The sequence below is a fragment of the Bos indicus x Bos taurus genome, chromosome 7 (genome assembly GCF_003369695.1).
Source record: "Bos indicus x Bos taurus breed Angus x Brahman F1 hybrid chromosome 7, Bos_hybrid_MaternalHap_v2.0, whole genome shotgun sequence".
NCBI lineage: Eukaryota > Metazoa > Chordata > Mammalia > Artiodactyla > Bovidae > Bos > Bos indicus x Bos taurus.
In genome coordinates, this window is record NC_040082.1 from 61,286,815 (window position 1) to 61,297,781 (window position 10,967).

General features: G+C 42.0%; 1 long non-coding RNA gene across 1 annotated transcript; it reads left to right on the top strand.

The window, feature by feature from the left end:
- The first annotated feature begins 5,943 nt into the window (after positions 1-5,943).
- On the top strand, positions 5,944-10,531 carry LOC113895323. Its single transcript, XR_003511812.1, has 2 exons — positions 5,944-8,580; positions 9,130-10,531. It is a non-coding gene; the product is annotated as an uncharacterized LOC113895323 (long non-coding RNA).
- The last annotated feature ends 436 nt before the right edge of the window (positions 10,532-10,967 follow it).

Here is a 10,967-nt window from a genome sequence, read left to right on the forward strand (position 1 = left end):
CATCTAAGCTCTAAACTTTTTTTTTTAGCTCCAAACTTACAAAAAAATTTTGTTTATTTATTTTTGTCTGTGTCAGGTCTTTGTTGCAGCACTGCCATGTGAGGGCTTCTCTCTAGTTGGGGCTCTCTCTGTGGGCTCCAGAGAGCATACAGTTTGTGGCATGTGGGCTCTCTAGCTGAGATATGTGGGCTCAGTAGTTGTGGTGCGTGGGTTAGTTGCCTCGAGTCATGTGGGATGTTAGTTCCCTGACCAGGGATTGAAACCCCACATTGGAAAGCAGATTCTTAACCACTGGACCACCAGGGAAGTCCCTTTAAACTTGTATATCCAACTGCCTACTGGACATCCCCCTGGCTATCGAGCAGGCATTTCAAATGTGACATGTCCAAAACAGAGCTTCCTGTTCTCTTCCTCCTCACTCTCAATCTGATCCTCTAACAAGTCTTCCCATCTCGGTAAATGGCAACTTTATCCTTCAGTAGTTAAGGGCAATTCTAGACTCTTTTTCCTCACACCCAACATCTACCCGGATAGCAAATCTCAGCACTAACAGGCTAGATATTTTACATGCTAATCTTTATTGTCTGTTTCCTCTAACAGAATGTAAACATCATGAAAACAGAATTTTGTCTATTTTAGTCATGGTTGTATCCTCAGGGCCTACAATAGTGCTGGGAACATAGTTGACATTCAGTAGATATTTGTTCAATGAATTTTAAAAGATACACATTCTTAGGAATGTTTAAAAGTCAAGTTTAGTAAGGCATAACTTACACACAGTAAACTTTATCCTGTTTAAGTATTGCTATATAAAAAGTTCTGACAAATATACACGGTTATGTAGTAACCATCACAATCAACACACAGAACATTTCCATTACTCCAAATTCTTCTGTGCTCTTTATAATCAACCCCTCCCCCATCATAGTCGCTGGCAACCACTGATCTTATTTCTGTGTGCATTACATATACACATATGTAATATTTTTTAAAGACTTAATTTTCTTAGGGCAGTTTTAGATTTACAAAAAAATTGAGAGAAAAGTACAGAGATTTCCCATATATCCCCTGTCCCTGTACACATGTAACTTCTGTTATCAGTATTGCTTACCACAATGATACATTTCTACTTACACTGACCCTTTGTAATCACTCAAAGTCCATAGTTTACATTAGGGTTCACTCTTGATGTTGTTCATTCTATGGGTTCAAACAAATATATAAGGACATGCATCCATCATTATGGTAGCAAACAGTATTATTATTGTCCTAAAAATAACCCACAAGAGACTGACCCAGACTTGCCGGTGAGTGTCCAGGAGTCTCCAGTGGAGGCAAGGGTTAGTGGTGGCCTGCTGCAGGATTAGGGGCACTGAGTGTAGCAGTGCATGCCTGGGATCTTTTGAAGGAGGCCGCCATTATCTTCATTATCTCCACCATAGTTTGGCCCCAGATAAATAGCAGGGAGGGAACACAGCTCCACCCATCAAAAGATCTTTGGATTAAAGATTTACTGAGCACAGTCCTGCCCATCAGAACAAGACCCAGTTTTCCCCTCAGTCTCTCCCATCAGGAAGCTTCCATAAGCCTCTTATCCTTCTCCATCAGAGGGCAGACAGACTGAAAACCACAATCACAGAAAACTAACCAATCTGATCACATGGACCACAGCCTTGTCTAATTCAATGAGACTATGAGCCATGCCATGTAGGGCCAGCCAAGACGGACAGCTCATGGTGGAGAGTTCTGACAAAATGTGGTCCACTGGAGAAGGGAGTGGCAAACCATTTCAGTATTCTTGCCTTGAGAACCCCATGAACAGTATGAAGAGGCAAAAAGATAGGAGACTGAAAGATGAACTCCCCAGGTCAGTAGGTGCCCAATATGCTACTGGAGATCAATTCAGTTCAATTGCTCAGTTGTGTCTGACTCTTTGTGACCCCATGGACTGCAGCACGCCAGGCCTCCCTGTCCATCACCAACTCCTAGAGTTTACTCAGACTCATGTCCATTGAGTTGGTGATGCCATCCAACAATCTCATCCTCTGTTATCCCCTTCTCCTCCTGCCTTCCATCTTTCCCAACATCAGGGTCTTTTCAAATGAGTCAGCTCTTAGCATCAGGTGGCCAAACTGTTGGAGTTTCAGCTTCAACATCAGTCTTTACAATGAACATTCAGGACTCATTTCCTTTAGGATGGACTAGTTGGATCTCCTTGTAGTCCAAGGGACTCTCAAGAGTCTTCTCTTTGAACATCACAGTTCAAAAGCATCAATTCTTCAGCGCTCAGCTTTCTTTATAGTCCAACTCTCATGTCCATACATGACTACTGGAAAAACTATAGCCTTGACTAGACAGACCTTTGTTGGCAAAGTAATGTCTCTGCTTTTTAATATGCTGTTTAGGTTGATCATAACTTGTCTTCAAAGAAGTAAGCGTCTTTTAATTTCATGGCTGCAGTCACCATCTGCAGTGATTTTGGAGCCCCCCAAAATAAAGTCTGCCACTGTTTCCACTGTTTCTCCATCTATTTGCCAGGAAGTGATGGGATGGGATGCCGTGATCTTTGTTTTCTGAATGTTGAGCTTTAAGCCAATTTTTTCCACTCTCCTCTTTCACTTTCATCAAGAGGCTCTTTAGTTCTTTGCTTTCTTCCATAAGGGTGGTGTCATCTGCATATCTGAGGTTATTGATATTTCTCCCAGAAATCTTGATTCTGCTTGTGCTTCATCCATCTCCACTGGAGATCAGTGGAGAAATAACTCCAGAAGGAATGAAGAGATGGAGCCAAAGCAAAAACAATACCCAATTGTGGATGTGACTGGGGATAGAAGCAAAGTTTGATGCTGTAAAGAGCAATAGTGCATAGGAACCTGGAATGTTAGGTCCATGAATCAAGGCAAATTGGAAGTGGTCAAACAGGAGATGGCAAGAGTGAACATTGACATTCTAGGGATCAGCGAACTAAAATGGACTGGAATGGGTGAATTTAACTCAGATGACGATTATATCTACTACTGTGGGCAGGAATCCCTTAGAAGAAATGGAGTAGTCATCATAGTCAAATAAAGAGTCTGAAATGCAGTACTTGGATGCAATCTCAAAAATGACAGAATGATCTCTGTTCATTTCCAAGGCAAACCATCCAATATCATGGTAATCGAAGTCTATGCCCTGATCAGTATGCTGAAGACGCTGATGTTGAACGGTTCTATGAAGACCTACAAGACCTTCTAGAACTTACACCCAAAAAAGATGTCCTTTTCATTATAGGGGACTGGAATGCAAAAGTAGGAAGTCAAGAGATACCTGGAGTAACAGGCAAATCTGGCCTTGGAGTACAGAACGAAGCAGGGCAAAGGCTAATAGAGTTTTGCCAAGAGAATACACTGGTCATAGCAAACACCCTCTTCCAACAACACAAGAGAAGACTCTACACATGGACTTCACCAGATGGTCAACACCGAAATCAGATTGATTATATTCTTTGCAGCCAAAGATGGAGAAGCTCTATACATTCAGCAAAAACAAGACTGGGAGCTGACTGTGGCTCAGATCATGAACTCCTTATTGTCAAATTCAGACTTAAATTGAAGAAAGTAGGGAAAACCACTGGAGAAGGCAATGGCACCCGACTCCAGCACTCTTGCCTGGAAAATCCCATGGATGGAGGAGCCTGGTGGGCTGCAGACCATGGGGTCGCTAAGAGTCGGACACGACTGAGCGACTTCACTTTCACTTTTTCACTTTCATGCATTGGAAATGCATGAAATTCCTTTCATGAGAAGGAAATGGCAACCCACTCCAGTGTTCTTGCCTGGAGAATCCCAGGGGCAGGAGAGCCTGGTGGGCTGATGTCTATGGGGTCACACAGAGTCGGACACAACTGAAGTGACTTAGCAGTAGCCGCAGGGAAAACCACTGGCCCATTCAGGTATGACCTAAATCAAATCCCTTATGATTATACAGTGGAAGTGAGAAATAGATTCAAGGGATTAGATCTGATAGACAGAGTGCTTGATGAACTATGGATGGAGGTTCGTGACATTGTATAGGAGACAGGGATCAAGACCATCACCAAGAAAAAAAAATGCAAAAAGGCAAAATGGCTGTTTGAGGAGGCCTTACAAACAGCTGTGAAAAGAAGAGAAGCAAAAAGCAAAGGAAAGATATACCCATTTGAATGCAGAGTTCCAAAGAATAACAAGGAGAGATAAGAAAGCCTTCCTCAGTGATCATTGCAAAGAAATAGAGGAAAACAATAGAATGGGAAAGATGAGAGGTCTCTTCAAGAAAATTAGAGATACCAAGGGAACATTTCATGCAAAGATGGGCTCAATAAAGGACGGAAATGGTATGGACCTAACAGAAGCAGAAGATATTAAGAAGATGTGGCAAGAATACACAGATGAACTATAGAAAAAGATCTTCGTGACCCAGATAATCACGATGGTATGATCACTCACCTAGAGCCAGACATCCTAGAATGCGAGGTCAAGTGGGCCTTAGGAAGTATCACTACAAACAAAGCTAGTGGAGGTGATGGAATTCCAGTTGAGCTATTTCAAATCCTAAAAGATGATGCTGTGAAAGTGCTGTGGCCACAGGACTGGAAAAGGCCAGTTTTCATTCCAATACCAAAGAAAGGCAATGCCAAAGAATTCTCAAACTACCACACAATTGTACTCATCTCACACTCTAGTAAAGTAATGCTCAAAATTCTCCAAGCCAGGCTTCAACAGTATGTGAAGCGTGAACTTCCAGATGTTCAAGCTGGTTTTAGAAAAGGCAGAGGAATCAGAGATCAAATTGCCAAAATCTGTTGGATTATTGAAAAAGCAAGAGAGTTCCAGAAAGACATTTACTTCTGCTTTATTGACTATGCCAAAACCTTTGACTGTGTGGATCACCACAAACTGTGGAAAATTCTTCAAGAAATGGGAATACCAGACCACCTGACCTGCCTCTTGAGAAATCTGTATGCTTGTCAGGAAGCAACAGTTAGAACTGGACATGGAACAACAGACTGGTTCCAAATAGGGAAAGGGGTACGTCAAGACTGTATATTGTCACCCTGCTTATTTAACTTCTATGCAGAGTACATCATGAGAAATGCTGGGATGGATGAAGTACAAGCTGGAATCAAGATTGCTGGGAGAAATATCACTAACCTCAGATATGCAGATGATACCACCCTTATGGCAGAAAGTGAAGAACTAAAGAGCCTCTTGATGAAAGTGAAAGAGGAGAGTGAAAAAGTTGGCTTAAAGTTCAACATTCAGAAAACTAAGATCATGGCATATGGTCCCATCACTTCATGGCAAATGGGGAAACAATGGAAAGAGTGGCAGACTTTATTTTGGGGGGCTCCAAAATCACTGCAGATGGTGACTGCAGCCATGAAATTAAAAGACCCTTACTCCTTGGAAGAAAAGTTAGTTTGACCAACCTAGACAGCATATTAAAAAGCCGAGACATTAGTTTGCCAACATAGTCAAAGCTATGGTTTTTCCAGTAGTTATGCATGAATGTGAGAGTTGGACTGTAAAGAAAGCTGAGCACCGAAGAACTGATGCTTTTGAACTGTGGTGCTGGAGAAGACTCTTGAGAGTCCCTTGGACTGCAAGGAGATCCAACCAGTCCATCCTAAAGGAAATGTTCATTTTAAGAACTGATGCTAATGCTGAAGCTCCACTACTTTGGCCACCTGATTCAAAGAGCTGATTCAATGGCAAAGACCCTGATGCTGGGGAAGATTGAAGGTGGGAGGAGAAGGGGATGACAGAGGATGAAATGATTGGATGGCATCACCAATGCCATGATGGACATGAGTTTGAGTAGGCTCTGGGAGTTGGTGATAGACAGGGAGGCCTGGCATGCTGCAGTCCATGGGGTCGCAAAGAGTCGGACACAAATGAATGACTGAACTGAACTGAACTGAATAGTCACTTAGGTACATTAAAACCCCAAAAGGGATTCAGGGTGAAGATTAGGATGAGGCATTCTATGCTCTGGGAAAAGTGACGTAACAGGCTTTAGATGGTTAGATATTTTCAGGATACATTTTTTATGAACCTGGATTCTTGGTTCTTCCCATATTTAGAAAAGTACTAAAACTACTAAGATATCTGTTCCTGTTACCTAGCAGCAATCTTCCACCAGACTTGTGTGCTTGCTTAGAGGTGACTTTTGCCTGTCCTGTATATACTAACTGCATCCCTTATTCTTTGAAACAGTCCTCGGAACTCTCTGAGAAACTCTCTCCCAGGTTATAATCCTCAATTTGACTCAAATAAAATTTTCCATTTCTTTCTTAGATTGCCTATTAATTTTTTATTGTTGTTGATAGTGCTTACCCTGGTCCCTCATCCTTGATCCCCACCTCAGTGTCAGCATTTCCCACCCTTTGTGACTGGGGAGAGGCTGACGGTGTCAACCTGGGAAGTCAGGGCTTCACTTGATGAGAAAGGTGATGGCAGCAGAGCCCCATGGAAATGTTTCTTTGGTAGGTGGAAATTTGGTTAGCAGCTGGGGAGAGAGTACAAAATTTTGAAGGTCTTGATTTGGGAGTCATCTGTGGGGAGGACATAGCTGAAGCTGTGAGACTGTGTGAGGCATCTCAGAGACGGAAGGAACTGAGACAAAAGAGCAGAAGGCCAAGGACCAGCTCTCAGCGAAGTGACACTTGCAAAGGAAGCAAGAAGATGAATAGGGAGTAAGGTTGGGCTACCAGGGCAGTATGGAATCCCAGGACAATTTAAGTTGAGGGGTGGAATGCCAGCTGAACGATGAATGTCGTAGCTGTGTCACAGGGAGGAGCCATGGTGAGCTGCAGTACTCAGGAAGGCTTGTGGCAGAAATAGGACTTGAAAGATAGATAGACTAAGTGGGTGGAGAAGAAAGTGGGGGAGCCATCACTGGCTGTGAAATCCCACCTTTGCAGGAACTGTCTACCTATACAGAGGCCAGTTCTTACCTTCCATGGGCTGTGAGGGACGCTATTTCACTCGCTGGATATCATTTGGACCAGTCAGGTTTTCTTGGATTTCTAGAGATGAAATCATTCTCTCTTAGTTCCTAAACGACCATCATCCTACTTGCCCTGCAAACTCTGCTTTCCCAGAGAAAACAAGAGAGAGGGCATGAAGAGGAATGGGCAATATAGTAGGAGGACTCAGTCTTAACAATTCTGTGTGAAACTTGAAAGGGAAGTCAAAGGAAACAGACGAAGGTTTTTCCTGAGGCTGGGGCCAGGAGGGAATGATGCAGCATCATGAAAATATTTTAAGAAGCAGTGGATAGCCAGAACTAAGAGTCAGAGTGACCAACTCACCCTGCTTCTCCCTCAGCTTGCCCTATGTTACACCAGAAGTCCCACATTTTGGGAAATTTGGGACAGTTGATCATCCCGTCAGGAGACCTCGGCTTTAGCTTTGTATCTGCCATTAACTTCATTCCCCTCTGAGCCTCAGTTTCCTCCTCAAGTGGTAAAGTAAGGTACCTGGGCAAAATGATATCAAAGAGCCCCTCCAATCCTGATGGAGGAATCTGAAAATTTGCCCAAGCGGCCTTGTCATCCAGACTTTTTCTTGGAACCTGCCTTGAGTTTAGGCAGAAACATTCTCACCACAGAGGGTGCACCTGAAGGCTCCAGGTACAGCAAATTCCTATACAGACTCCAGATCCTTCTGTTAGTGACATAAGTTAATGTCAGCATACAAAGTACATCCCCAGCTGGTTCAACTTAAGATTTTTCGACTTTACAATGATGTGAAAGCAATATGCATTCAGTGGAAACTGTACTTTGAATTTTGCTCTTTCCCCAGGCTACTGATCATACTTCTTATGATGCTGGGCAGCGGCAGCGAGCCATAGCCCTGAGTCAGTCACATGATCTCAAGGGTAAACAACTTACAACCATTCTATACCCATACATCTGTTCACTTTCAGTATGATCGTCAATACACTACAAGAAATATTCAACACTTTATAAAATAGGCTTTATGTTGGATAATTTTGCTCAACTCTAGGCTCATGTTAAGTGTACTGAGTGCGTTTGGGTAGGCTAGGCTAAGCTATGATGTTCAGTAGGAAGATCCATATTATAATTGTTAGTTGTCACGTACAAAATAAACTGAAGGTGATTATTCCAGTTGTCAGATTTTCTCAAGGAATGTAAACTATATATAAACCCAAAATAAGAAACTTAGTAAGAAAAAGAAATTTCTTAACGCTCCCAACTGGTACTATATTATTGAAATTGTACCCTATACAATCATGCTGGAATGAAATGTGGTTATCATTTCTATTTAGAATTTAACTTGGCTACTAAAAGAATGTTTCTGTCTTTTGATTTCTATTAATATAAAACAGAAAATGTTTCTCTGTGTTGTAAATCTTCTCAGTACGTACTGTTCTGAAAGTAGCGTTTTATGTTAGCTTTACAAGGTCATCATCTTTTGGCAAGAATTTTGAAACCAATAAATTTGAAAATATTTACCTTGGACTTTTCCAGAGTCAGTGGCAGCACAACATAAGAGCCTAGACCTTGAAACCAGAATGCCTGGGTTTGTATCACAGGTTTGTATCAAGCACAATTTGGTGTTTCTACACCTCTATCTTCAGCTGTAAAATGGGAATGCTGTTAATAGTACCTACCTCATAGAGCTGTCATGAGGATTAAATGAGTTGATATATCTACAAGTGCTCAGACCTCTTCTTGGCACAAGGTAAGCACTAAGTAAGTGTCCCAGTGCAACGCCAGATCCTTCAATTCAGAGATTTTCATCTGTTTTGTTCACTTATATATCCCCAGAACTATGTGTTCTATATGTGCCTAGAAGTATGCTTGGCTTGCAACAAGCATTCAATAATAATTTGTTGAATGAAAGTATGTGTCTTGGTAATAGGTATTCAACTTGTGGCTATTCATGAGGTTTTTTAAAGTCCATGGGATTTATCTATTTTAAACCTTTGATTTTTACAAAGGAAAACTGAGGCCCAGAGAGAATGAATCTTTTCAATGTCACATGAGCTTTGCTGGCAATAAAATTAAACACCAAATACTTGTCATAAGAGAAACACACTAGATAGAACCTCTGTTTTCCCTCTTCATCTTTTTTTTACCAGGTGCTCCTGTCTCAGTAGTTATCAGAACGTCTTACATAGAGAAACTCAGCTTTTATCTGAAAGGATGCCATGGTACCTGAAGGCACAAGATCTGTTGCAGCAGGCAGAATCAGTTTATCCCACGAGAACAAAGTGCCTTGCACTGAAAGGATAAGGGTAACTATGTCCATGCTGTGTTCTTGGCTCCTGCCTGCTCCTCTTTCCTTCCTCAACAAGCTTGGGACTCACATGTGTAGCTGAAACTCCCACAGCCAAGCCAGAAGCAAGCATGACACTGGTTTTGTACTAATCCTGGTTTCAAATCCCATTTCTGCTACTTACTACCTGTTGTGCTACTTGTGACCTTGTTGTGTAAGTTATTTCACTTCTGTAGTCTGTGCATCTCTAAAATGGGTATGTCAACATACAGTGGAGGTAAATGTTAGCAAGAATACAGGGCCTACTGATTTGTTCAACATGATGGATGCAAACAAGACCCACAGCAAGGCTTGTTGTAGTTGCACGTTGGGTCCTCTGGGAGGAAACTCTCTGATGAAGGGCAGGACACTTAGGAGAGTGCTCTTGGGATCATTGTCTGTGGAAGGAAGGGGAAGGAGAGGGCAGAGGAAGCAGTTGGGCTGTGGTTCAGGCCCAGTGAAGACCTTAGCTGACCTCTCACAGGGAGCTCTACAGCTGGGATGGGTCTGCAGAATTGTCGCCAGTTGAGGTGAGAAAGCTGGACCGTCACCCTTCCCCTGACTTGTTGTCAGTTATTTGATACAGTCTGGTCCTGGACATTTTCTTCAGCCAAGGGATTCTCCAAAGAGGGCTGAAAGCTGAGGATCATGGCAGCATTCCCAGAAATTGGGGCAATAACTGTATTCTGAAGGGGTATCTGGTTAGTGCTACCCAGCTTCCATCACTTCCAAACTCCAGAACCAGGCATAAAGAAAAGATCCTGAAAGCTTCTAGATGGGAAACACAGGGCATCCACAAAGGAACAAGAATAAGAATGACATCAGAAGCTTTAAGAGCACATTAGAAGAGGCAATAAAGAAATGCCTTCAGACACTGCATAGAAATGAGTTTCTAAACTAGAATTCAATTCTGAGCCGAACTATCAAATTTGAGGATACAATAAAGACATTTCAGACATGCAGTTTTGACTTTTGACTTCCCATGCACTGTTCCTTAAGACGGAATTGAATAAGGGATTCAGGAAGAAGAGGATCTTCCAAGAAGACTTGAAGGGAAGTCTGAGTAGAAGTGTTGAGCCACAGCCTAGAGACAACAGGAGAGCCTGGAGTGGGAGGCTGGACCCTGGAGGGAAGCTGTTAGTAGTCAAAACCACATTTTTCTTATGAGTGTCAATAGTTGGTAAATCTGTAAAGAAAAATAAAGAAATGATGATTATAAAAGTCAAGATAGAGTTCACCTCTAGAAAGGAAAGTGAGGGGAGGAAGAGCTTCCAAGGTGGTGATGTTTTGTTTTTTGATCTGAGTGATGGTGATATTTGCTTTATTTGCTTTATTAGTGGTGGTATAACAACACACACACACACACACACACACACACACATATATATATATACATACACACATATATGTGTGTGTTTTATGCCATTTTCTATGTATATATTTTACAATAAATTATTTTAAAATATTAGAAGAATATAAATAATAAGGGTAGCCCTCAACACAGTTCCTGTTGGAGCTGTGTTCCTGGCCTCGAGCACATAGTACAAGTCCAGTAAGTGTTAGCTGAATATCATCATTATCATCATTATCCTGCTATCCATTCCTGAACAAGTACTTTCAGTTTTTGGTTTCTATAAGGGTGTGAGACATATTCCAAAAGAG